General features: G+C 46.3%; 1 protein-coding gene across 5 annotated transcripts in view; it reads right to left on the bottom strand.

The window, feature by feature from the left end:
- Positions 1-22,748, bottom strand: part of LOC144770772 (phospholipase A2 inhibitor gamma subunit B-like) — a 686,557-nt gene extending 663,809 nt beyond the window's left edge. For 2 of the 5 annotated variants that reach the window (XM_078655519.1, XM_078655521.1), the window contains exon 1: positions 21,426-22,740. The gene's annotated coding sequence lies outside the window, so the exon portion shown is untranslated. Of the gene's footprint in view, positions 1-21,425 lie in introns of all 5 variants that reach the window. The other 3 variants (XR_013599011.1, XR_013599010.1, XM_078655520.1) reach the window with 3 other exon arrangements.
- Between the last annotated feature and the right edge of the window lie 1,340 nt (positions 22,749-24,088).

The raw sequence follows: 24,088 nt of genomic DNA, 5'->3' as shown, positions 1-24,088 counted from the left end.
TTTGTGCCAGAAAATTCAAAAACTACAAATTTGGAAAAACAAAAGTTTGATAATGGAAAAAAGAGAAAAAAAAAGAGTTCCAAAGTTAGAAACTTGTTTTGAAAAAATGAAGGTCGAATTCAGAGTCTTTCAGAACACTTCGTGCCAAATCAGAAGTCAGTGTTATTGGTTGGAGAAAACATCAAGTCTTCCAAATCTGAAAAGGAATTAGTCTACCATTGTAGGTGAAATTTGGATTACCTCGTTAAGAAGCTGAATTGCACATAGATGTGAAGCATCGCCATCAGCGTTGGTCGCATTAGCAATGTTCAAATTGGATGGTATCTGTGTGCCGCTTTCCTCTCGTACCTCACCATCAGCATTTTGCGCCTTTGAGATCTCAATGAATGCAGTCATCAGAATTGGTAGCCGCTGGGGACAACACTGCGCATAGGCCTTTACCGGGTCCAGCAAAGTATCCACATCCGTTGGCATGATTGATGGGAGTGTGAGACAGATGTCTAACATGCATTCTTCTCCACATAGCAGGCATCGTAGAACAGGAAAGATGCAATCTTGCCAGATTGGTCTGAATGACATAAACCATGTGGTATTCAGTTTTCTTAAACAAGTTAATCCCAAAATCTGGACTATGCGCTCATGACACTTCATCACCAGAAGAGTGTTCTCCACGGTGAACTGGGTATCGTTGGTGATTTGGCTTGCCATATCGGAGCAGAAGGAGCAAAAATAGTATCCTGCTGCAAGTTCCAAAACGAGAGGCAGTCCAGCAAACACAGAGTGCACAACGTTTGGAAATATTCCTAGGACTGCTTCAAAGGGTGCGAAAAAATCTTCTTAAATACATGTACAATACCACTCGTATCAGACATGTTTCTGAGAAGTAGTTAAGAGGGTGTGTATCTCCGCAGAAGTCCTTGCAACTTGCAGATCATAGGTTTCTTTGGCCGAGGTCAATGGCACAGATTTCTGTAAACAAATGGCTTTCATTCTGCTTAAGGTATCAATTCATATAGAATAGATGTTCACTGAAGGCCATAACGGCGATTCCCGGCCTGTCTTGGTTTTTGGAAACAATATTTGCATACAACAAGTGACCCTGGAGGGAGGAGCCTAACCGACAACCATGATGGCCGCCTGATTCCTCGGCTCCGCCGACCCTCTCGCCTTTCTCCCGTTTTCCGCTCTATCCTGTTGCCTATCCTCCTATTGAGTAACGTCGGCGGAACCGGGAGGCGACCCCGGATCTATTGGTGTGTTTTCTTGCTCGATCCCGGCAGTGAGAATACTGGAACGTCTCCGCCTCCTCCTGGCGCTGCGCGGCGGTGGCCGGGTCTTTGTTCTCGGACTGGGGCCGGCCCTGCTCATAATAACAGCCACCATTACCGGCGGATCGGACACGGCGGCGTAAGGCTCGTCCTGCTCCCTGCAACCTGCTTCATCGCTTCACGGGCTCGCGCGCCACCGATGCGGGGAACACATTGTATCGTGTCCTTCACCCGGAGACGTCTTTGCTGGATACTTTGTCTCTCAACGAGCTGGGCTGGGCGCCATCTTACAGCCTGCTCTCCTTTCCTGGGACAGCGGACCCTGGGCTGCTACCGACGACACTGCTGTCTGCCCACATCACGCTGATACTTTGTGCACATGGAGTGTGCTTCCCCTGTGCCTCAAGCCTGGTTGTGCCATGGCTCGTGTCTGCGCGGTGCCCAGCTGCCTGCGAGGGGTGATGGTGGACGGCTTATGGGACAGTGCTGCATTTGTCCGCCTTGCGTGCAGAAGACTGCTGAATCCTCTCTCCCCGATGCACCAGTGCTGATCGGTGACGTTTTGGGCGCCCTAGTTGCTCTGAGAGCGGCTCTAAGTACTGCTGCCCGTGGATTGGGCGACCGGCTAGATGTGATTTCACCTGCGACACCATTGCTTGATCATGGATGCCTCCGGGAGCAGGACACTCTGCCGCACTCTGCTTCAGCCTTCTGTTGTTCCTCCTCTCGGGCTGCTATCGGCACGCTGAGGGTGCGAGATCCTGCTATTTTTGAGGTGCCGGCTGTACTATCCTTGGGGCGAACTAAAGTTTCCGGAGATGCGATGTGGCTGGAGCCGCGCAGCCGGGCGCCATGTCTAGCTGCCCTTCCTGAGGTCCTTGGCACGACTTGCTTCCCCATCCTGACGCGGCTCCTATTGACTGGGCTTGTCGATTCGGGAGGATCTTTGTTGTACACTGTTCCTTCTTGTGCCACTGTGTATTATGTTTTTTCTTTTTCTTCTCTTCTTCCCTTTTCTGTTCTAAATTTCGGGTTCGGTTTGTGGGCGACAGGCACGTTGCTAGGGGGGGGGGGGGGTAGGCCGTAGCCTCTGCATACGTGCAGGGTGGGGGGTAGGGATTTTGTTTAAGTTTCAGTTTCCATGGGCCTTATTTCTTTCGTCTTTTCTTGGTTCCTTTTTCTTTTTCTTCCTTTGGGTCAGTCAGATGCTTCGGGGTAGTGATACCTATTCTCTCCGCTGTTGATCCTGTCACTTTCGTGGATTTGGGTGTACTGAGTCCGTGGGGCGGGCGATGGCCAACATGTACTGTTTTATTGTGCAACTATCCTGATGATTATTATCCTTTGTTGCTTTTAATTTCTCTCCCTCGTTTTGCTGCTAACTCGCTGGCTCGTTGCCTGCCATTTGCTTTCGGTGGATTGAATGCATCTGATCCTTCTTATCTACAAAACTTTTAAAATTAACCTGATTCCTCCTGTCCCTAGCGGTCCCGTCTTATTTGAGTCACGTCTTGGACACTTATCGCATGGGTTTTCCTTGGGACTGCTGGGTTGATCTATTCTTATTTTTTGTGCTGCCGACTGCTTTCGAGGCCGGCCTGTATGGTTGTGGGCCCGTATTTGTACGCTTACTATGCACAATAAAGGTTTAAAAAAAAAATAAAAAAAAAAACAAGTGACCCTGGCTGACACAAATACGAGATAGACTAAACCAGGCAACATGCCACAGCAGCTATGATCATTCAACATGATGTAACTTCCATTAGAAAGCTTCCTAAAAATTGGATCAATCACTGCAGCTGGTGACCCTTGCAGGTGGCAGGATAATTTGTTAGAGGAACCATCGCAGGCCCAGTGTAAGTTTATACCCTGAGTGAACCGCTTAGTGCATTTTCACAATTATTACCACTAAGAAACACTTCTTTCCCTCCACTCCAACATCTGTGTGTGTAAGGTAATTCCCAGGATGTCTTGATGTATTCTTTACCCAACTTTTCATGTAGGCCTGCTGGTATACATTTTAAGCAATACTGAAAATGGAAAATTGTAACAGGCAGTGATTGAACCGTGTATTATCCATTGAATAGCTGACTTTTCAGCAACTGTAAATAGCAATCTTTCCAGTTTTTCAATGTTCAGCAACGTATAGTCTGCTTCCCTCTATGCCAATTGATTTGTTTATCTGTGGGATTAAATTCAGAAAACATTGACGTTGTGTTGAATAAACGCCAAGGCACATGGCCTGAAAGAAGGTTTTGTAATGTCCAGCCTAATAGCATTATAGAACGTAATTGTAACTGACCATGTTGCAACATAACCAAGTCCTGTTCCATTATGTCTATGGCAGAGGATACTATGCTGTCCAAAGAATATGTCCTGGATGACAGAGTCGTTAACCCATTGTCAACTACAGAGAGAGATTTCTCTAAATTAATACGATCAATTTCTAGTATTCATTCTGCAGTCTCTGCTTGCGTAATCTTCCATGCTTCATTATAAGCAGCATAATTACTGGCGTATATAAAACGTTTATGACGTGGTTTAGTAGGTCCTTGTAGGAAGTGTAGTTTTACTTCCTTCAGTGTAGACTTGTATAGCCACTCAAGGCACAGTTTACCTTCACTGTATGATGTTACTATCCCTGGATGCTGTCTCTGAACATATCAGAGGAAGAATGGGTGTCCCATTTTGCTTCCATATTTAAGAACACGTCTATCCTGCCAGTGACACCCGCCAAGAATCCAGGGAACGAAGTTGTGACGTTTTCTTTGAAAGAAATAGAGGTGGCTTTAAATCAACTAACAAATAAAAAGGCCCCTGGTCCGGATGGTATCCCTCCGGACCTTTTTAAATCTAATCCCTCCTTTTGGGCACTGATCTTGACCGTAGTGAGAAACGCAGCGGCCAAGGAAGGATGCCCAATATCCTAGGGAGTTTCCACAATAGTACCAGTTTATAAGAAAGGGGATCGCAATTGTGTGATGAACTACAGGCCAATTTCCCTGATTGATTCAGTAGTAAAGGTTATAGGGGGAGCCATTTTAAAGAGATTGAGTACCTGGGCTAAGGAGCATAAGATAATCTCGGACATTCAGTACGGGTCCCGCCCAGGCCACTCGACAATGGCCCAGTGTCTTAACCTATATCTGATCTTAGGTAAATACACCATCGCCCGCCCTGGGACGATCTACATGGCCTTCATGGACCTTTCTTCGGCCTTTGACTATGTCAACTAGGAAAGCTGTGGCAGTCCTTGGAGGCCATGGGGGTGGAGCGATCCCTGGGGGACTTCCTAAGGGACCTCCATAGAGATACCAAAGTCAATATCAGATATACAATAGACCTGAAGGTATCTAGGAATTTTAATACAGAAAGCGGGGTACGACAAGGGTGCATTTTAGTGCCCTTTCTTTTTAATCTATATATCAACAATCTAGCAGGAGTATTGTTGGACACAGGAGCTTATTACCCTTATGTGGGACGGAGAGGACTGCCCTTTCTGCTTTATGCGGACGACGCAGTCCTCCTCGCCCGCACCCCTAAGGGTTTACAAACCCTACTTGACGCTTTTAATGGATTTATGACCAAGCAAGATCTGGCCATAAATAATACCAAATCCTATGTGATGCAGGTGGGGCCCAGCTCCAACAAGAAGTACACCTTCAAGGTGAATGGAACTAGAGTCCCTAACATATCTTGGATCTGTCTTAGTGAATGTGAACCCTTGTGTCTTATTCAGGAATCTATCTTGACAAGTGTTTGTGTCTGTGGGCCAGATTAACAATTTTTTCCAATCAGGATCTGTTCTGTTGTGAAGCAAAATAGTATGTACGTCGACCTCCCCTTCTGAAGTGTTACGGCTATCAGGTGTAGGTGTAGGCAATGACGGTTTGTTTAAATCCTTTATCTTGGCTAACCCATGACAAGATGTCTGTTGGACAGTGTCATTCAAAAGCATTATTAGCTCTGGGATGATGCAGGCTCTAAATAAAGCTTCTAATCTCTGCACCTGCCAGTCTTTTGTGCCCCAAACAGTTTTTGTCTCAATGGTGTCTTTCCAAAAGTCAAAACTAATGTAGACAGCTGAGCATATAAGGCCGCAGAATAAATTTGCTTTATATTTGTCAACATACTTTTCATTCTTGTCCTCTGATATGTTTCAGCCCACCACTTTAACCCCTTCCGCATAAAAAGGTGATTGATTGATGGTACTCTAAAATCTACAGCTACTAGAAAGGGTCTGAAGGTCTAAAAGCTCCCTCCATAATGCTTCTTTATTTCCATTTTACGTTTAACCAGTGCATTTTTATACGTTTTCCGCAAGATTCTAATCCGGGACTTGACTTGACTTTTCATTCCTGTCCTATTAACATTTTTAAAGTAAAATGATTCTGTATTTGAAACATTATACCCTGAAAAGTATGGAAATTTGCCCAAAAATGTTTGGGAGCTACCCTTTGGTGGCGTAGGACAATGTTCTCATTCGTTATAAGTTATTACATTTCTAGAATTTGCAGATTTATGCAAGAAAAGATGACCATAGTGATTATAACCGTACATTGGTTCATAATCTGATGAACATTCTAAGTATTCATGATTTGTACATTTTGCAGACATTTCTAAGTCTGACATCATATTATTAACAGTCTCGACATCCCAATCATCAGAAAAAGTACTTGATGAAACAAAGTCACTCAAGGAAATTTTGAATTGGTCTAGTATTTTCAACAGCTCCGCCGGACCATGAATGTCATATTCAGTTCTGTGCCAAGCTATACCACCAGGTATAGGAATTGCTGTGATGTTCAGTGATGACAAGTCTCTTTGTTCACAATGAGATGGTTTGTGTGGCTTGAGGAGTAAGTTGATGTTCTTACTTGCTGTGCCCTTTTAACATATCTTCCATTTATCAGCATTCCCAAAGAAAATACAAGAGTCAACCAAAGTAGAAGAAAAAGTACACCCAACACAATCCAAAGTTCAATCCATGGTGAAACCAGATAAGTCTTTTCCAGTTGATGAAAAAGTTCTGTTGCTTGTTCTTTAAACGTTTATTCAGATGGCGTCATTTCAGGTTCGCTGGGAGCCTCGGAAAACGTATCAAAGTTAATGAACTAGCCAGAGACAGTTCTGTCAATTGTAGGGATTGCATCAGGATTCGTTGAAATCACTGGAACCACTCGATCACTTGTTACATTTGTATAGTCAGATGCTATTTCATTGTAGACAGGCGTTTCTTGACAAACTGTTATTTGGGTCTCAAGTTCCATGGCTTTGTTGCATTGTCCTTCTTTTTGCACTGCAGATTCTTTAAAGGTGATGAGTCTCTCAGTATGAACCTCTTGGATAGTAGCCAGATTCGGGCGTCTGCTACATCTTTGGAGTCCACTTGGGATACTGCTTATGATCGGCCACATGATGTGGTTTTACCAGGTCGATGGACACAAACCTGTTCTCCTTTTTACCAGAAACGGGCGGCAGTAATACTGTTCTTGATCTGTGGATGGCTAGGAGAGGTACTGGTTGTCTGTAAGAAGGCCCAAATTCCTTCTTGTCTGCGATCTTTTCTCTGACTAGATCCCTAATCTTTGGAATCCAGACAGGTCTTGATGGGACGGATGGTTTTTCTTCAGTGGTTGTTGGCTTCAGGAGTACGTTACTTTGGATCTTGTTTCATTTAAGTCCTGCAAAACAGCCAAACGTTCTTTGATATCAAAGGGTTTTAGTTCTACCACTGAAGTGTGACAATCGAGGTCCGGCACAATCATTCTAGTACCAAAAAGGATTTCATATGAGTGATACCCCCGAGAGAACTTCTTGGCAAATTGTTTAGACTACGTTGGACACTTATTAGATGTTTGACCGACCCAACACCCGAGCCTAATACCCTGGCTGTTATAGATTGCTCTATGTCCCAGTTTTTTCTCTCCACTACCTAATTTCCCTCAAGATGGAATGGATTAGAGTACCGCAATGCAACGCCCATATTGGCCATGGCCTCCTTGTAAGCTTGAGATCTAAACGCAGGACCCTGGTCAGAATGTAGCGTGCCGACTGCGTATGTGCCGATAAAGACTCGCAAATCTTTTAGAACAGTTTGAGCGCCAGCCGAGCGCTGAGGCCACATCCAAATGAATCTTGAGCACGAATCCACTGCGACCATGATATATTTATAGTTACCATCCGTCTGTAAGAGACAGCAGTGATCCAGGTAAACACAAGCTAATGGGTTGTCTGAAATCAATAGGGGCGTCTGCGCAGAACGTTTCACTGTAGACACTTTAATCTTTTGGCAGATTTCACATTCCAAAACATAGTTTCTGGTTTGCTTCCTCATGCGCGGCCACTAGTATCTCTGTTTTAATAACGATACTGTAGCGGAAACACCTGCGTGTGTAGAAGTGAGCCCTTCATGTGCTGCTAAGATCAGTCCTAATCTATGTTTCATGTTTGGAATTACTCTATCCCCACTCCAGGGATTCGAGCAAACGGAACATTATTTGCATCAGTTATATAGGAGTATTTGAGTGGAAAGTCTTTTAGTAATGTTTTCCACTGTCTTTGCTTGAAGCATTGACACCTTGCATTATTTTGCCGTCTATTTTAGTTTTTGAACGAGTGATTGCAGCTACTGAAGCCATTTGCACAGCTGCCTTCGCGGCTTCATTAGTCAATGAATTCCATGCCCCGTATTCATTTTGAATCTGTTTCAGGAAGTCTGGTATTACCGCCATTGACGGAACAATATGTGTTTTGGTGTATATTGCAGCAAACACTATACCCCAAGTGTCGCAGTCCTCCAGATGTGGTGCGATCCCCCATTGGTAAACAGATTGTTAGAATTCTGTGTTTCTCATGAGGGGTAGTAACAGGAAATACTGACTTGAGTTGAGTAATTTTTTGAGCTATCCAGAATGGAATTTGTTCCATTTTGCAGGTAATTTACCAATCACCGATTGTATAGTCTGTTGTGTAATTTTATTTGTGTTCCCCTGGTAAGGGGTGTGTTGTGGAATCCTAATTGCCGGTTGGGTTGTAAGAGTCTGCATGACATATTGGACCAATTGTCTGTGAATTTTAATTAGCTTCTTTAGTTGAACTAATAGTTCCTCATTTGTCATTTCTTCAATAGCAGGAAGTGGTGTATAGCTGGCTAATACCGGCCATGTGGCTCCTGGTCTACCTAGTGGGCCGAGCTTGGTAAAGTGATTTATATGATTTAGGGCGCCTTTAAACCAGAGCGCATGCCCATGGTATGTTAGTGGAATTTCAACATCCTCGAAAGGAATGTATTCCGTTAGGGGTTCATCCTCTTTGTAGAAGTGAAACAATTTAGTTACTGGATTTGCTTCAGGGAAGACTAGCTATGAATAGATTACCTCTGTCTGATGATATTCATGTCCTTCTATCACAAAAACTACCCTACCACCTCTTGCTGAGAGGCCATTTCTTATAAGTTTCATAGTGATGGCTCTCCTTAGATTTTCTGGAATGCCTATAGCCTCATCGTCGTCTGCTTCATCAAGCCCTGATGCATTAAGAGCTCGTACAGCGTTTTCGTCTGTAGCTCCACTGGCCTCGGTGCTGTTGCCGTTATTCTACATTGTTTAATGAAAGGTGCAGAGCAAGCTTTCAAGGAAACAAAGATAAGGTGCACAATATTTTGGAACACTGTATCCTTCAACGGTGAAAAACCAAAAACTAATACATAGGATTTTCGTCCTACTCTGCTATGGCGGATATTTTATCCCTTTACCCAATCCAGACGTCGATTGGTGTATTTTACGGGGAAAAAGGGGTCTCTGAGAAAAGCACGACTGAGTTACTTTATTATCTAGTGGTAAATTAGTGCCTTACCAAACGTTGGGCGCCATGTAGTGTAGTTCCTATATTCCCAATAGGCTCTGCGCATCGGAATATTATATCCTATAGATTACAATTGTTATGCAGACAGCAAAGTATAATGTGTACAGCGAGAATAGTATTATAAAATAATACTGTAAAAGCATTGTATGGTTTCTAAGCCATATAAAAATACATACATAAATATACAGGCTGAAATACTCAACTGGTGTTTCTAAAATATGCCTACACCAATGTACCTAACGTAAGTCTAGCACGAAGGAAGAAGCAAGTATTGGTGTAGCATAGGATTAGGTGTTTTTGCCAAGAATCTACCAAAGGTCTCTCTAGGTTCTAATCAGCTCCGTACCTTAGTCAGAATGAAGGAGGTCTGGTATCTCAGTCTCAGGACTCGATTTCCCAGGAAAGAACCCCTAGGGAATAGTTGTTCTTTGCAAAGCACATGAGTTCTTGGACAAATCAATATTCAAGTAAGGGGAAGTTCCCTAACTACTAAAGCCGATTTTCCAAGAAATCGTTGTGACGTTTGGTACGGGTGGAAGTAGCCATGCCTGTATTTGGGTAGCATGGGCTATGCCTAAATAAGGGATTGATTTCTATGCCTATATAAGGGCAATGTGAATTGTACCTATATAAGGGCATGAATCGGGAAAATTCACTCGGAGCTCTAAACGCCACACAACAAAACAAAGTACGCATGTGCGTGCCCCGAATACAGCCATAGAGCGGGAAAGGCTTTCCGGACCTCATATTAGCAACATGATTACCCGCCTGAACAGAGCAACAGTCTTTTCAAAATTAGACCTCAACAAAGGATACACCAGCTCGAACTCCGCGAAAAATTGAGATACATTACCACATTCACCACTCATCAAGGACTCTTCAGATATAAACGCCTCAACTTTGGCATCTCGTCAGCGGCGGAAATCTTTCAAGAAGCCGTTCAGCAGGTGACCCACCACATTCCCAACTCATTTAACTACAGCGACGACGACTATGAAGGACACGTGAAGAGCACGACAAAGCCCTAGACCGTGTGTGCCATGCCCTTCTAAGTGCCAATCTCACACTCAACAGAGACAAGTGTGAATTTCACAAGTCAACCCTCAAGTTCTATGGCCACATCTTCTCTAAATATGGCATGAGACCAGACCCCGACAAGGTCTCAGCACTCGGTGACACACCGCAACCCCGCGATGTCAGTGACATTCGGTCATTCCAGGGCATGGCCAGCTATTGTGCGAGATACATTAACGACTATGCAACCATCAGCTACCCACTGCGAGAGCTAACAAGACAAGGTCAACCCTTTCACTGGTCCAAGGCATGTGAACATGCTTTCAATAAGATCAAAAGCGCGGTCAGCTCTGCCCGTGGGCCTGGGTGCCATCCTTGCCCAGTATGATGACGAAAGAGACCAGCGCCACTTTATAGCCTATGCCAGCCGCAGCCTTACCGACACGGAGAAAGCATATTCACAACCGGAAAAGGAAAGCCTAGCTGTTGTGTGGGCGTGCGAACACTGCCACTTGTTTGTCTATGGGAAGCACTTTACTCTTTTTACTGACCATCAGGCTCTAATTACTATCTTCGGCAACCCGCGAGCAAAGATGCCGCCAAGGATCGAAAGGTGGGGGATCCGTCTGCAGGACTACACCTACACCATTATCCACAAACTGGGAAAGGCAGAAAATCCAGCCGACTACATTTCACGCCATCCTCAGAAATTGACACAGACACGCATTTCGCTAGCTGAGGAATATCTTCACTTTGTGATTGATCAAGCGCGCCCACCTGCTGTTCCACTAGACGCTATTATTGAAGCCACTGCCAAGGATGCCACACTCCAGGATGTTATGCAGCGCATCCGAGCAGACTAATGGAGACATCTGGAAACTTCCCAAGCCATCACTGATATCAACATGCAAGAACTCTCATCCTTCAAACACGTCAAGGATGACCTCACGATCAGAGCAGATGGATTGCTACTGAGGGATAGGAGGATTGTCATTCCTTGGCAACTACGACAAGGGACCATAAATCTAGCCAACGAAAGCCACAGGGGTGGAGTGGCCACAAAGAAAGCACTGAGAGAGAGAGTCTGGTTCCTGTCCCTTGACCAGATGGTAGAGGCCACGCTTCAAGACTGCCCGCAATGCCAACTAGTGGAGTGAGAAGAACCACACGTCCCATTGCAAATGTCTGATCTCCCGGACGGCGTATTGTTATTGTTAGCTTCGGTTTGTATAGCGCCAACTCACCGGCAGGTCTCAAGGCGCTCATGACCGAAGGACAGAACAACTATTAGCAGATCGGAAAGACCAGTAACATAATGCGGTCTAAATTGAGCCCAAAGCCTCCCTGAATAGAAGTGTTTTTAACGATTTCCTAAAACGCAGAAGATTGCCTTCTTTACGAAGGGACTCTGGTAGTCTGTTCCAGATTTGGGGAACTAGAACAGAAAAGGATCTCCCACCCTTTGTTGCTAGTTTAAACCGTGGGCAAACTAACAACTGAGCCTCAGAAGACCTCAGCCTTCGTTCAGGTTTATACACCTCCAACTGTTTTTTAATATAGGCAGGTGCTTGCCCATAGATTGCCTTATGGGCCGTGCATAAGCTTTTGAACTCTGCCCGTTGCCTAATGGGCAGCAAATGAAGGCTCTGTAACAAAGGAGAGGCGTGGGATCTTCTCGGGAGCCTGAAGATGAGTCGTGCGGCGTCATTCAGGACAACCTGCAATCTATTGGTCAAGATTTTCGGCAGACCTAAATAGAGAGCGTTCCCGTAGTCCAGCCTCGAGATGATTGTAGCAGAAACTACTGTGCGAAGCATGGACGGGGAGAGAAGAGGAGCTAACTTACGCAACTGTCTAATTAGACCAGTGCAATCCCCACAACGGAGGAAATCTGGCTGGCCATTGACAGTTCGCAGTCAATCTTGATACCAAGACTTTTCACCTTGTCACATGGTGTTGGGGTGGGACCTAATTCCTGGGGCCAATATAGATCACTCCAGGGGGAACTTATAGTCGAGAGCACTAGAACCTCAGTTTTTTCAGGATTAATTTTCAACAGATTTGCAGTCATCCAACTGACTGCATATCTGAGAATGTCCTGCGCGTAGTTCTGCGCGGAGACCGTATTGTCTATACTAAGTAGCAGCTGGGTGTCGTCAGCGTAATTAAACACACGGCAACCCATATTTGCCGGGGAGTTAATCAATGGTTTTATATAAAGATTAAACAATAATGGGGATAGTGCGGAGCCCTGTGGGACTCCGCACGTCAAGTTACCCGCCTCCGATATACTGTCCCCCAGCTGAATCTGCTGTGACCTTCCCGACAGGAAGGATTAAAGCCACTGAAAGGCCGTATCCCGAATCCCGAAATTGGCCAGTCTATCCAAGAGCAGGGTATGGCTGACAGTATCGAACGCCGCTGATAGATCTAAAAGTATCAGGGCGCTCGGTTTCTTGCTGTCAGCCATCCCTCTACGCTCATCCAGCACCGAGAGCATCACCAACAAGTGGCCGTCGATTTCTTCGGCCCACTAAAATCTGGCAAATATGTAATCGTTGTCATAGACGAATATTCTCGCTTTCCCATTGCACACCAACTACCGTCCTCAAGAGCCTCTGCAGTTATACCCGCCCTTGACAAAATATTTGCAGCATGGGTATTCCACAGACGGTAAAAACAGATAATGGACGACCTTCCAAAGGACATGAATTTACAGAATTCGCAGACCACCTGAACTTTAGACATCGGAAAATCACCCCCTTTTGGCCTCAAGCCAATGGAATGGTTGAGTGCTTCCTACCACCCTGATGAAAACACTACAACAAGCAGAACTGCCCCAGTGGGACATACAACCGGCGCTCACTGAAGTACTGAGAGCCTACCGCACAACACCATACAGTACCACCAACCGTTGCCCTGCTACCCTGATGCTGGGGAGAACTCCGTGAAAAAGGATTTCGACGTCGAACGCAGTCATACAGTCCAAACTCCCGACCACAGACCATGAGACATCGATGAACATTGATAGAGACAAGAAAGCAAAGATGAAAGACTACGCTGACAATCGGCGCCATGCAAAGACATCCAACATCCAAGAAGGAGACTGGGTACTAGTGAAGCAGGAACAGAGAACTAAAGCAGACAGCCGATATCATGCTCACCCGCTGCAAGTAGTGAAGACAAGCATTTGCAATGCAATAGGTCTCGGGTTAATTAAGTTTGAGCTATTGGCATTGCTAAATATTGCAACACCAACTGCAACAAAAGCTATTGGTGTTGCATTATTTAGCTATGCCAATTGCTCAAACTTTAATAATGCGACACCTATTGCATTGCAAATGCATGTTTTCCTGGTTGCGATTAATACATGCGCCTAATTATGCACACTATGAACACATCCTAACATTATTAACTGAGGCGAAGGGTGATATTTGAACACAGCAAACAACAACTCGCACTCCGTGAGAAGGACTGCACTTCCATGTGCAGCACAGAAAACATTTCAGACTAATGTGAATGTAATGCTTAGTGGGCTTACTGTCTGCTACAAACCCCTTCAAACACGTGCTTGGAGAGTGTTTAAGGGAGCGGAACAAGAGCCAATTTGCATAAAGCCAAAACGAGGTGCCCAATTGCCCTGCAACCAGTAGTTGAGACAATAAAGGGCAGGGACTAGCAAGGATGCCACAAAGTGATTGGACCCCAATTAGTTACACCCAGTATGTTCCTGGAACTGAGGGGGCATCCAGAGAAAGCATCCTACTTGGGAGCGAGCATGGAGCGGTCCTTGCTGCAGAGGGTCTGTTAAAACGGATTCCTGGCAGGAAGCACTTCATTCTTCGTGCCTGCGTCGGTGTGGTAGTGACTGTAGCTCCTGTGGTGATTGTGCGACGCAATCGATGCTGCAGGTGCCTGCATCGGCCTGGGCTCCGTCTGCTGTGGTAACAGTGTTGGCGCGATCAAAGCTACATCTGCTCTGAATGAAAGTCAACGTTATTCACCAACATTGAAAAAGGGAAGCCCCTGCGTACAAGGTAACTTGCCAAACACAGGGATCCGTGCTGGGGAACACGGTGCTCGCTCTCATTAAAAGGGAGGAATAATTACTTTTAAAACATGGCAATTAATGCCTCGAGCCCGGGAGTGGGGGGGCGGGTGGGGGGCGGGGATTGAACGTGCCACTCAAAAAACATTACAAAGACGGGAAACCGTTACCAATAGCTTTTATGTAAAGATACACTCACACACCATGGCAGAGAAAAGTGGCAGCAGCAGCACCTCATCCACGCCTTGCCTGTCAGCCTCAGACACTCTGAGGGCGGTGTGAAGCCCCAGTCTGTGTCATTCATTAAGAATCCAAGTTTCGCTCATTTAAAACGTACAGCAGGGTGACAGTGGTCGGGTTCAGATTAGTGCGAGGCTGTCACACTGGATCTGAAGTGAACCAACCTTAAAAAGAGAAAAGTAAACAGCTGCCCCCACAGTAACCGTCAGTGTTGTCCATGCAAACCTCTGATAGGATACTCTTGCAAATGGTATGTTTCTGTCACCAAAACTTGAAATACATGGGTTCCAAGTAATTTAAGAGAAGCATGCACTCGCATGGACATGCCAGTGATGTCTGATTGTGAGGGTCAGATTTAAGATCTCAGTTGTACTCCACGGTTCTCGGGGAAAGTAAGTGTGAACGAGTTGTTGTTATCCAGGGAAGCATTTTCAGACATTACCTATTTCCATATGAACACCTTCAGCATTTCAAAGATTATTTCAAGTCTACAAACATTTTAATGACCTTCTTGAACATTGTTGTTCTAAGACGTCCCCGTCACAGCTCTTGGATTGATAAAGTCCCTTGTGGTAAAGGGTTTAACATCGTGTTTGTCATGACAGGTGTGCTCCAGGCCAGGAATGCCTGGACCACCCTTCCTTACCGGGCCGCTGCTAGGCCATACTGCATAATGATGCATAGGCCTGGTGCATCACACCCCCCTGTATGCGGTTGAAACAGGACTTATTCACTGCAACGAGTTACTCGAGAAACGCCACACAATCTGGCTCAGAAGAATAGTGAATTACTCCTTGGTCTTCCATGCACCAAACCCAGGGCACCTGCATGTGCAAACGAGGGCCTAAGCGCAGAAACCAGTGTGCCCTTCCAGTCTGTCCTGAGGCAAACAGCTGAATGAAGTGTGTTAATGCTCAGCTCCCAACAATGGCTTTTCTGACATACCTGAGGTACTTACAAACACCATTGGCCTACAAGTAAAGCAATGCATTAAGAATAAAAGAAGAAATATATAAGTTAACACCTCATCACTTGGAGTTTCCAGACACTTTTGCAGAACTAAGTTTCATCAATATAATCAAACATCCCTTCCTGGGTGGAGAATGTGCGGCTCTTCAATCTATTGAATGTTGTATATATGACCACAACCCAAAATCAACCTGCGTGGTCTCTTTCAAAAAGTACACACTACACAGTGGAGGGGCCTGGAAAGAAGGTGCGTGTGCAGCCACCTCTAGCATGCAATGTTTACCTAGCAAAATACCGAGCACCAACTGAAACAGAAGAGGAGGGAACATGCCTTTTGATCGTAAAAGGAGCCCTAACACGCACTCTTATTTACAATCCCCGTTACCCAAAGTACACACTAAAAGCCCGTTCCCTACTGCCATTGGCTTTTGGAGTGTAAAATACCCATTGCCGTTTGCCGGAATGCCAACCATAGTGTCCTGTGGTATACTCTGCTTCTTGGTACTGCCATACAGCGATTTCACGTTAAGAACACAATCCACAAAATATAAGGTGGGGAACTAAAAAAACCCTGCTGCCAATGATACCGCAGAGATGCCGGAATTTGGCTTCACTCTTCCTCCCGCTGCCTACCCAAAATGACCAAACCTCCTCCCGCCCTGCAGAGACATCAGGAAAAGGCTATTAGCAACAGTTTGCCTCCAACAGACATTGGCGACGAAAACGAGCTGTTTCCATAATTGTTGCATTTAAACCATGCCCTGCCAATCTCGGTCCTTCCACTAAAAGCACAGCTGGAGTGACTGTCCTAAAATGATCGAAGCCGCAGACCCAGCCCTCTCCCCACGCTGCCCACGTGCCCCACGCTGCCCGGTGGCCGGCCCACGGACACACGCCTCCTGCCGGAGGAACACTTTATTAATATAAATATGTTGCTAAAACAGCACGGGCAAAGGGTTGCTCTAAAGGAGCTACTTAAAGAAATAGAAAGAAAAATGGTTGAAATAGGGCGGTAATTGGTTCAATGGTTTGGGAAAAAACATTTACATTTGTCAGGACGCTGCCAGTAGGGAGGAAGGGCAGGGGGCCTTGCTCCTTGATACCTCAAACCATTACATTTAAGGAAGACATATCCCCAAACAGAGTAGGTAGCAAAATGCAAACAACAAACATGGATTAGACTCGTGGTTCTTCAAGAGGAAATGCAGTGAAAATAAAGAGTGAAATCACCCCGCAGCAGCCTCACCTTGCCATGCCTGCTAATTCGATGGGTTGACAGCGATGCTTACTGCGCGGCCTCACATTTTAGCACAGACTACTCTTTGTGGCTCGGTGCCTGTGCGCCCTTCTCCCGACTGCCTCCCGAGCCTGCAGGGCGAACCCATGGCCGCAGGGACAGCGATGCACTGGAGAACAGAGCTGTGTGCTGCTCCCCGAGCTTGCGTGGGCTGCAGCCGCTCGGAATCAATGCTCACACATCACACCGCATTAAAAGGGAGGAATAATTACTTTTAAAACATGGCAATTAATGCCTCGATCCCAGGAGTGGGGGGGCGGGTGGGGGGCGGGGATTGAACGTGCCACTCAAAAAACATTACAAAGACGGGAAACCGTTACCAATAGCTTTTATGTAAAGATACACTCACACACCATGGCAGAGAAAAGTGGCAGCAGCAGCACCTCATCCACGCCTTGCCTGTCAGCCTCAGACACTCTGAGGGCGGTGTGAAGCCCCAGTCTGTGTCGGACTGCAGCGCAGGGTAATCTGGCTCCGACTTCCGGTTTGGCCGGCAATGCTTCCGGGTCGCCGCAGGCAGCGCGGCGGCCCGCCCTGCACGGGGAAGGGAGGCAGCTTTCGAGGAGGACAGCACCTGGCCGCGAGCGCGTTCTCGTGCGCGTGGCCTTAACAAATCGGCGCGCGCGGCCAGTGCTGTCCTCCTGGGAAGCTGAGCCGTTAACAATAAGGTCTCTGGCGAGAGCGAGCTTCGCTCGCTTCTAGCCGAGACCTAAAAAAAAGGAACGATAATCACAACAGCCTCCACAACAAAGAGAACCACAAGAAACGTCTCACATTTCAAGGAGTTCAATCCAGCGGCATACCATCGAGAAGAGGAAACAGACAGAGACACTGACACCCCAGACTGAGGGGCAGACAGTCTCGGAGAACGCTTTCATGCAATCAACATGGATGAACCCGAGAAACAGCGACCTCCGCGCTGGCCGCAGAGGATCATGCGGAGTCCGGTCCGACTCATTGAAGAACTTTAAAAAAAATAGCGACCCAAGGTAAATGACAATTTACAAAAGGGGGAGATGTTGCCTCGTCATGCCAGACCAAGTCCTGGACTCCCGGGTCAGGCATGGCAGGAAGACGACGGGAGGGGGCGGCGCACGTGCACTCAGAGGCATGTAATGGGGGGTTTAAAACGAGTCAAACTGCGCTGTGAGTGTCGTGTATCATTTAGCGCGTGCAATGCTAAACTTATATCGCAGAGCTGCAGGTTAGTTGCAGAGAAGCTCCAGCCTGCATAACCCTATTCTCGAAGTCTGAAGATGCTTGTTATCTATTGAAATGGGAGGAGTTTTTTTTTTTTTAAATAGCTCTGCTGGAAATGTGCTGGTTATGGGTCAAGGACGTGCTGGCTAAGGGAGCTTTAGGTCATTGGTCTGTCGGTGTTAATAAGTCTTTTGGATGCCTGAGAGTGGGTGGTGAACATATGAGTTGTTCTCTGAATATGATATGGAGTAGAATTTAGAGCAGTTCCTTGGGTGGAATATGCATGTTTTGAGGGGTTTCGGTAGGCTTTGTATATATTTTATTTATTTACTTAAGTTTTATATAGCGCGAACCAGACCCTTGCGGGTATCAGAGCGCTTTACAAGGTAGGTAACATTGTTACATAAATACAAAGAAAATACCATAGGGTTCAGTGCTGGACCTTGATGTTAGAACCTACTATCATATATAGATACATGGGTATTAGATAAAAAAAAAATTAAAAAAACATTCAGTGCATAACAAGCAAAGATATAATTACAGTAACCAGGAGACCAGACTGGCCAATATACAATAAAAAGATCTGTGAAGAAGAAATGTTATGTAGCAATAAAGTCATAATCCTTGCTCAAGTGAATTTGGTAGCCATGAGGAGCGATTTCACTTCTTTTTTGAAAGATGCCGTATAAGGATTAAGTCTGGTTTCTGAGGGTAGCGCATTCCATATTCTGGGCGCCATCCCTGAGAAGGTTCGGGTATATGTTTTCTTCTTGTTGAATTTTCGTGGTTTCAGTAGAAGGGTTTTAGCGCTTCTTGAGGCTCTAACCCCACATGAGGGCTCTAGTTTCTGTACCAAATAGCTAGGTGTATTGTAGTGAATGGCTTTATGTGTCATAACTGCTATTTTCAAGTGTATTCTAGTTTCAAAAGGTAGCCAATTAAGGGATTTTAGGTCAGGAGATATGTGTGAGCTTCTTTTGGAGCCTGTGATAAGTCTTGCTGTAGCGTTGAGTGAGGCTCATAGAGGGGCTGTTGCCGCTCTGCTGAGGCCGTAGAGAGAGATACTCCCGTAGTCACTTCTTGGGATAACTAGAGCTTGTACTGCCAGTTTGTAGTTCTTTTCCGGCAGGAAGGGTTTCAGTTTTCTCAAATATGTAGCTGAAAAATATTCAGCTATATACTTTGGTGAGTTGAGCATATGAGTTTGATGATTGTTTTTTAAAGCCATGTCTCTTCTACAGCACAAAGGCGAGGCTGCCCCAGAGCATTAATTCAGATGGCAAGTGATTGTGAGGAGCCATGCCTAAGCTAACTGCTGTGTGCAGTTTCAATGACAGAGCCTGAATTTGGATTCTAGACCTGGTACCTCTGTGAGTGATGCAGAGTGACTTGAAACATGTTTATGGCAACTGTTTTAGTAAGTGGAGGTTGGAAAGGGCTTTGGTGGCCTAGTTATTGTTCTAAGGTTTAATAGTAATAATAATAATCCATATTTGTAAAGCGCGAACAATCACCCTTAAGAGTCTCTAGGCCCTGTGGGCCGTCAGGAAGATTAAGCAAGCTATTGCCCAGATTACATGGTGCTGGGCTAATCTGCCACCGGCGCTGGGGATCGAACCGTGATCCCCAGATTCCAGCGGCGCCACACCTCTCCCCAAGTAGTAGCATAACTGCTTCATTTTCAACTAGGGGAAAGCATCCCAGAAGATCAATGTACAGGTAACTGACATATTCTAGTTGGCAGTTCACAAACAATATAGCAAGAACTCTTAGTCGGGGAGAGAAAATCTGACAATCTTTTCAAGTAGAAATTAATCATGGCTTCTTTTTCTGGCATGGTCAGTTGCTGATAAGCTTGTTTTCTAGGGTGCCGTTGCACACACTGTGCTAAAACACTGGCAGTCAGTTAATCATCCCTTTCGTGGAAGTAATGATTCTGTCGAGCTCTGCTGCATGTAAACAAATGGACATTTCTATAAACGCCTGTAGTTGTTTCTGTTACTATTGTATGGGTAAAGCGAGAATAAGCAGAAGATAATTATTTTATATCCTTTAAGTGACATGACAGTAAATAGATAACTTTTTACCCTATTGTCTGTGTGATTGCAGAACTCTTTAATGATACAATGCAGTAATCTACTCCAGCACATCCTGGATTTAAAGGCTTCTTCGTTTTGGGTAATGAAGTAGTAATTAAGACCTCTTATGACGTCTCAAGTGTCTGAAGTGCAGAGTGGTTTGTTTGTCACATAAAATGTTCTTTCCTCACGTTCTATATAGCCTTTATGTCCATGAAAGTGTCACTCCACTTCAAACGCAAATTTCTGATTCAGAAACCTTCTTTCTTCCAACCCAAGGAAGAAGACACTCAAGGCTGCCCATACCAGCTCTCCTCATCCATCACCTGACTTTTGCTAAAGTAAAAGCATTCACATTTTTGCATGCCTCATTAAAAGGTTCTAAAAAAAGTACACCCCAGGCCCCATTAAGATTGTTAGGTCGAGCCTGGACAGTGCATGCATTGCTCTGCAAGGCATGCTGTATGGTAGGGAACTGAAGCTCCACCCACCTTTTTCATTGGCTTGTGTCATTGTCCACTTTAAACTGTGGCTGTTCATTGGTCAAAAGGCTTAGTAGTCCCTCCCTCTAGTACCTCAATGGCCTCATTTAGTAATCTCCCTTGGCGACATCTACTGTTACATGTGTTGTTGCTCTGTAGACTTTAATTACAGCCTCCGAACACCATTTTCTCAAATAGCGATGTCCTGCATGCTGTTGCCGGCAGGACACACGCTCTCCTAACACTTTTGATAAATGTTACAGCACGTGGTGCAATGCAATGGGTTTCGCATTTGCGAGAGTTTAAGCTATTGGCATTGTAAATGACAATGCCTTTTATTTATTTGTTTTATAAACAACACATAAATAAAAGGCATTGTCATTTAAAAAGCCAATAGCCAAAACTCTCATAAATGCAAGACCTATTGCATTGCAAACGCTTGTTTTATTTATACCACTGCCAGAGTGTGAACTTTTAGTGGCACACACAACACTTTAATGCTGTTTAATTTCTTAGATAATTTATGGAGTTTGTCTCAGGCAGCAGCACAGATGGGAGGAAGCAGTCATTAACGTACATGAGTTTTTAGGTCTGGCTTGACAGAGCAAGCTCTACCTATTGGCGTTGCCAATGTTAGTTTTGTTTTTCACAGTTTGAACTTGTTGTATTTCTTAGGTTTATTGGGGGGCATGTAGTATCCTGAAAGATACATGACGAGGTACTCAGACTTTGATGGTTGTTCATAACCCTCACCATACCCATTTAGCTCAAGCGTCACTGATCATGTGACCCTGGGCACGTGCCCATGGTCAGTTATTTCCATTATACCTTGTAGAATGTGTAATTTATTATTGAATATATGCGCCTAGGGTACACAATATAACAAAGAGAACGGGTCTGCTTTCGTACCACTTTAACTCCCTCCTAAGCTAACCACATTAGGTAGATTGTAAATACTCTCACCCGGTGCCTCCGCGTGAGACAGCTCTTGCCCTCTCTTGTGCAAGCAGCTCCGGTAGCCCAGCGCTATTCAGCTGTTCCTGCACGCACTGCTTTGCTCCTTCTGCTGCTCCAGCCGTCACTGCGATGATCCCGTGGTCACTACACAGCCTTCTGACTGACCCTCCCTCCCTCTCTGTGCGCTCTCTTCGCTGCTTCTGTACTCTCCACACTCTGTCTCTTCTACTGACAACTCCTACAAAGCTGAGCTCCTCACCTGGTGCTGCACAACGGATCCTACCCCTCCAGCAGCTTCGTCTCGCCCAGCATTGACTATTCTCTCCCTGAAACTGGTCCTCCCCTCATCCCTTCGTCCTAGCACCTGATCCTGCCACTCAGCAGGACCTCTTCTCTCCGTGCACCACCCAGAGGACCCTGCTCCTTGGCCTCCACCGGGACCCTGCTCCTTGGCCTCCCCCCAGAGGACCCTGCTCCTTGCCTTCACCGGGACCCTGCTCCTTGGCCTCCCCCCAGAAAACCCTGCTCCTTGGCCTCCCCCCAGAGAACCCTACTCCTTGGACCCTGCTCCTTGGCCTCCCCCAGAGGACCCTGCTCCTTGGCCTAAACCGGGACCCTGCTCTTTGGCCTCCCCACAGAGTACCCTGCTATTTGGACCCTGCTCCTTGGCCTCCCCCCAGAGGACCCTGCTCCTTGCCCCCCTCCCCAGAGAACCCTGCTCCTTGGACCCTGCTCCTTGGCCTCCACTGGGACCCTGCTCCTTGGCCTCCCCACAGAGTACCCTGCTCTTTGGACCCTGCTCCTTGGCCTCCCCCCAGAGGACCCTGCTCCTTGGCCTACACCGGAACCCTGCTCCTTGTCCTCCCCACAGAGTACCCTGCTATTTGGACCCTGCTCCTTGGCCTCCCCCCAGAGGACCCTGCTCCTTGCCCCCCTCCCCAGAGAACCCTGCTCCTTGGACCCTGCTCCTTGGCCTCCACTGGGACCCTGCTCCTTGGCCTCCCCACGTAGGACCCTGCTCCTTGGCCTTCACCGAATCTTTAATCCCTGTTCCGCTCCATTTCTCCCCGCACCTCCTCCTCTCCCATTACCTCATTTACCTCGTATATTCACCAAGAAGGGCTTCTCCTCTCCCTGCACCGCACCCCGTCTTCTCCTATACTGCTCTTTCCCTCCAGAAACTCGTCTCCTCTTCTTCTCACCAAGCAAGGTCTCCTTCCTCCCTGCCTCCCTGCGTGTAGTGCTGGTCTTTTGCCTATACCAAAACCCCCTCCCGCCACAATCTCCCCTGCCTGCGCCCTCCTTTCTTCTGTGTCCTCCTGCAAATGGCAGTTAATACCGCTCACATAAATTCGTACTTGCCATGGACACAAAGAAAGGACGAGCCGCTACAGATGCCGTGACTGTCGAACGTGACACAAAGAAAAGACTATGCGCGGTAAAAATGAGAAACTGGCACGTGAGGATCCCCCAAAAACATCAGCTCATATTGAGAAAAACAACCTATGTAATTATATGTTTTTAAAAAACATCTAAATTGAAGCAAACATTGGAAGAGCCAATAAGTCTGAATTATTGCCTGAAGAAGTTTCTACTTCACTGTGTCAATTGTGTATGGGAGTTTGAATGGATGAACGTGACAATATGTAACAACCACTATGGACATAGCTACCAAGTTTTTTATTTTGGGTATGTGGGACATTTCCATGGTTTCTGTGTAGTTAGGAGTGACATTCTACAGTCAAATGGGTGACACTTTGAGTGCCTACTTATCTCTTACTATGTGTAATCAATGACTTGCATAGTTAAAGTGATTTCTTAGTCTCAGAATGGAACCTCGAAACACTCATAGCGGCCAAGGTTTCAAATTGCTTATGTGTGACATTTTCATAATTTCAGTGTAATTATGAGTGACATGAGAGGCGCTAGGGGGCGCACAGCGGAATGGCTGCTTAGACGTGCAGCTCCGCCGGGCGGATCATATTATTGCCGATAATGTGCGGATAAGCGAACCGAAACCGGACAAGAAGCGTATCATCCAAAAGGGGAAAGAACGGGGCCCCGGTATGTGGGAATGAGACGAGAATAGCTGCACTGAGACTCCGGTGAGGACGGATATTGTGCTGTGCTCGGGGAGACGTAAAATGGCGACCGGTGTCCGGACAGAAACGAGCGAGGAGAGTCCTGGGGCGAAGACTGCTGGCATTGAAAGAAGCAAAGGCTGCGCGACCTGATCGATCGGCAGGGAAGCAGGACGGGACTCTTCTGACACTGGCAGTAAGATGACACATGCGGCGCCAGATCGTTTGTATGCAGCAAGGGCGTCCGATGGCAAAATGGCGGCGATATACTCCCGAAGACTGCTAGCCACCTCGGAACAGATCTATGCAGGGGCGGCTATAAAGGTATGCTCGCGGGGGATGTCACACACCTGCTAAACAGTGGAGACCCTGGAGAGGGCACACTCAGCTCGATCCCAGAAGCAAGGGTGGCAGTATTTTTTGCATTCATCGGGCACTGCAGACAAAATGGTGGCGCCCACGTACGGGACAAAACAACATGAAGCGCACTGTACTTAAGGGCTGGTACGGAGGGATGATACTGCCCCCTTGGCTTGCTCAGCTCAGCCAGTCGAGTGAATTGTATGCACGGAGGCAGGGCGCTTAATC

This window comes from Lissotriton helveticus, chromosome 7, assembly GCF_964261635.1.
Source record: "Lissotriton helveticus chromosome 7, aLisHel1.1, whole genome shotgun sequence".
NCBI lineage: Eukaryota > Metazoa > Chordata > Amphibia > Caudata > Salamandridae > Lissotriton > Lissotriton helveticus.
Note: the sequence above shows the minus strand (reverse complement) of the source record. Positions and strands in the feature narration are given on the sequence as shown.